Here is a 4,030-nt window from a genome sequence, read left to right as displayed (position 1 = left end):
TATTATTGGCCAGCCCGGAAACAGCGGGGGTGTCCAAATTCAGAGGCTGCTTCCACCTGAGGACCCGGCCTTCAATCTGGGTTAGATCTGGGATTTGGATCTCCACCATAGGTGCATCTACTAAAAACCTCAGAGGAATCGGAGTGACCTCAACCTGAAGGTCAGAGGTCAGGTTTACTGAGCGTCTTGTGAACTCGATACCATGGGTGTTTCTACAAGGAGGCTGAGGGACAGCACTGGAGGACATCCATATTTACTTTAGCTAAGATGACTTAAAGTAAAATGATTACCTTACAGCGGGGATGTCAGAGTCATTTACCAAATACAGCCCATTTTTACCAAATGTGAGTCTGGTGAAATTCAGCAGTATTTGCTGTCGTAAATGAAAACAAATGTGTCAGCATGATTTAAACTGTAAAAAATAAATATGTTAAATTACAGAAAAAAGGTTTGGTAATTCAAAGAAAATGCCCGGTTTTTTAACTGTAACCATTGTGAAAAACAAATTTACATCAAGTCCAGCTGTGTGCCAAGCAGCGTAGGACCCAGATGCAGGACTGGGAGATGAGAGATGCAGTAGTGATGCCCAAAGGCCTGTGCCCAGGAAAGGGGGCGTGCCCAAACGAATCCTGTGTCGAGACCCTTATCGGTTTAAGAATATCACATGGCCACAGATAAATGACATAACTGCCTTGTTATGTTACTCAAGCTGTTGAAAAAACGCGGGAATTCAAATTTTGAACTGGATCTGAGGTTCTGAGGATCACCACAAGCACATTAGGAAGCCACCCCCAAAAAATATCAGCTGTCAGGGAGCATTTTGACATGTTATCGCCCAATAATAACCAGTGTTGGTCAAGTTACTTGAAAAAAGTAATCAGTAACTAATTACTGATTACTTCCCCAAAAAAGTAATCCCGTTACTTTACTGATTACTTATTTTCAAAAGTAATTAATTACTTAGTTACTTTTTAAAAACACGATTTACAACCTGAGTAGGTGATAAAGCGATAGATCTTTCAGCCCAATTCTACTTTTTCTGCATAATCCATCATACAAAATGTAATCAAATGGAAAAGTCTCTTTTTAAAACTTGTTTTATTAGTTTTAATCTTTTAACTTTATGCATCAAGCAAAAATTTAATTATATGCAACATTCTCTGACTTGAAGAAATTAGTTTAACATTTAAACCTATTTTCTGCACATTCCAGCACATAAAATAAAATATTTTTTGTGTTTACACTCAGTCTTTCAAATAGATGCAAGTAAAACACAGCAGAAAATAAATAAAGTCAAAGACTCAGCGGTCCTGTTGCTCTATTTTCACCTGTAAAGCAGGAGTGGGGTAGGCGGAGGTTTACCCTGGTGCAGGTGTGCCGCGGTCAGTGGAAGAATCCGCGAGTTTCTCTGTGAGTTTCCCATCACGTCGTAGCTACTCGGTGCTTGTTGGAAGTTTAGGGGTTTTTTCGCTGTAAAAAGAAGTTTTCTTCCCACGCACAGCGGACACTAATGTTTTTGTCACTTTTTATGGAGTCAAACTCAAAGTAAGGTCAGTACTTCCACGCTTTAAACGCTGCACGCTCATACTCTCTCCCACACTCCATATATTATCCATTGTTGCTCTGCACACAGCTGTTGTCACCAACGGCGCACTCGCTTACGTCGTTGTCATGAGACATTCTCGCAAAAAAATCACGGTTTTAGTAACGCAGTAACGCAGCGTTCCTACGGGAAAGTAACGGTAATCTAATTACCGATTTTGCAATAGTAATCCCTTACTTTACTCGTTACTTGAAAAAAGTAATCAGATTACAGTAACGCGTTACTGCCCATCTCTGGCGGTTACACATGAAATGCAAACTATTTACATGGCAACGCACAGCTGGCACCAATGGTGAATCGTTCATCTAGAGCAATTTTTGGGGCAGCTGCTGAGGAGAAGTCAATGTTATGTGCAACCTGTGGCTGTATCTTGGTCATATGGTGAACGTACTCACAACGTGGAGGCTTAAAAACGGCCAAATCTTGTACCCAACTGTTTGGGTATTAGGTGTGCGCCTCCAGGGATTTATAATTCCGAAAATGATTCGCCGTGTATGCGCTGACTCCACAGACAAGGTACGCGAAAATATCGGGATAGGACAACGGCGGTAGGCTGTCTGGGTTTCCGCTCCGCTGCCTTATTTCAGACGGGTCCACATTACCAATGCACGCTACCATCTCTTGGCGTCTGGGCGCAATCGGTCGCGATACAGCCCTTTGTCTTTTGTGCTGATTTTAAGCATGGTTCTGGCAGTCCTGCTTCCAACACTTACTGTGTTTTGATTTGTGGCCTTCTGTCATGGCGCCGCGATCCCACAATGCACTGCGGCGTGACGTCAACTCCAAAGCCCAATACTGTCCTTTTTCTTTTGAGCTACTTTTCAGAATGCTTCGTAACAATCTTGTTTTGATTCGTGGCCTGCCAAGATGGTGCTGCGCTCCCACAATGCATTGCGCCGTTACGTCAACTCCAAAGCCCTTTGCGTGCAGGAGGATATGCGCATGCGCATTACCATGGTGATTTTAAAAATAAAGATAAAATGAAAAGTAATTAATAAAAAGTACAGATTTAAATATTCCCACAAATGTGCAATGAACGTGCAAAAACTCTGTTTATTAGTTGTTGCTGTTTCTTTCTTTCTTTTTTTTTTTGAAAAATAACTTCGTCTCTGAGGCGCGAATTCCGACAGCGAGAGGAACGGCCGGATACAGGAGACGGGAAGAAACAAGCCGATAGACTATGCACCTTACCATATGCTACTTCCGGTGGGGAAACTCCTGTAGGCGCTTCGTTTCCGGTGTGATATTCGCGTCTTGTTTACGGTCGGGTTTTCCAAAAAAAAGGCCACCAAATGGACAAATCAAGCAGCGAGTTACATTTCTCAAGATGTCTTGGGCATTTACCAAATATATCTGTAGATGATGTTCATCGACTTGTCGATATTTTTCCCTTGCCCCTCAGAGCAAAAGAGAAAAGGGATTGAAAATTCTCAGTATTTGTATATAGCGTTCCCTCCCTTATCTCGCATGTTATGTTCTAAAAATAACCAGCGAGAGGTGAAATCTGCGAAGTAGCCAGCTTTATTTTTTACAATACTTTTAGATGTTTTAAGGCTGTAAAACCCGTCACTACACACTTTATGCACTTTTCTCAGACAGGCATGAACAGTTTCACACTTTTCTCTCTTGTTTTGAAACCAAAGATCAAAACCTGTTTTCAGTCCCAAACATTTATTTGAGAAATAAACATACAGTATATTTGTTTATCTATAAATAATAATGACAGATTTTTGAACTAATGAATTTAACTTTAAGCTTAATTGTTTAATTTAAGCTAGTGATGTGTGGATCGATCCTGAAATATCGATTCCTCCGATACCAATCATTTATGTTCTAGAATCAATTCTCACATTAAAATATCGATATTTTAGTAATTTAGAGTAAATTTGTAGTTTATCATTAACAGGGACACAGTGGAAAGAAACTATAACATTCGGATTGTCTACATTCAAAGGAACTACTTCCTCTTCTGCCTTTCATAGTCATGTGCGAAATATGGCTGTATAAATGTCTCGCGGCCCCTTGGCGTGCGCACTCACAACAATGGCTGAGCGTAATTGGAGTCATGTGCGGACTTATTTTACCTCCACAAACAGCTGAGACGTGGTTTGCGATACATGTGGAAAAAAGGTGAGGTGTTGTGGCCACACTAGGGAGACATTCAAAAAGGCTGTTGGGGGCGGTGTTAAATACATTTTACAGTGTTGATTTATCAGATAAAATACGTTAAATGTCCGGAAATAGCGGTGGTGTCCAAATTCAGAGGCTGCTTCCACCTGAGGACGCAGCCTTCGCAGTCTAAAGAAAGCCGGATAGTACATCATGAGCTCCCTCGGTGGAGTGAAACTCTGCCGTCTGCTCCTTGCTATCTAAAATATAACCGGGCGCTGACGTAAACTCTCCACCGTCTCACACTTTGTTTAATTA

This window comes from Maylandia zebra, linkage group LG17, assembly GCF_041146795.1.
Source record: "Maylandia zebra isolate NMK-2024a linkage group LG17, Mzebra_GT3a, whole genome shotgun sequence".
In the NCBI taxonomy this organism is placed as follows: domain Eukaryota; kingdom Metazoa; phylum Chordata; class Actinopteri; order Cichliformes; family Cichlidae; genus Maylandia; species Maylandia zebra.
The sequence above is the reverse complement of the archived record's forward strand: the minus strand, read 5'-3'. Positions refer to the sequence as shown.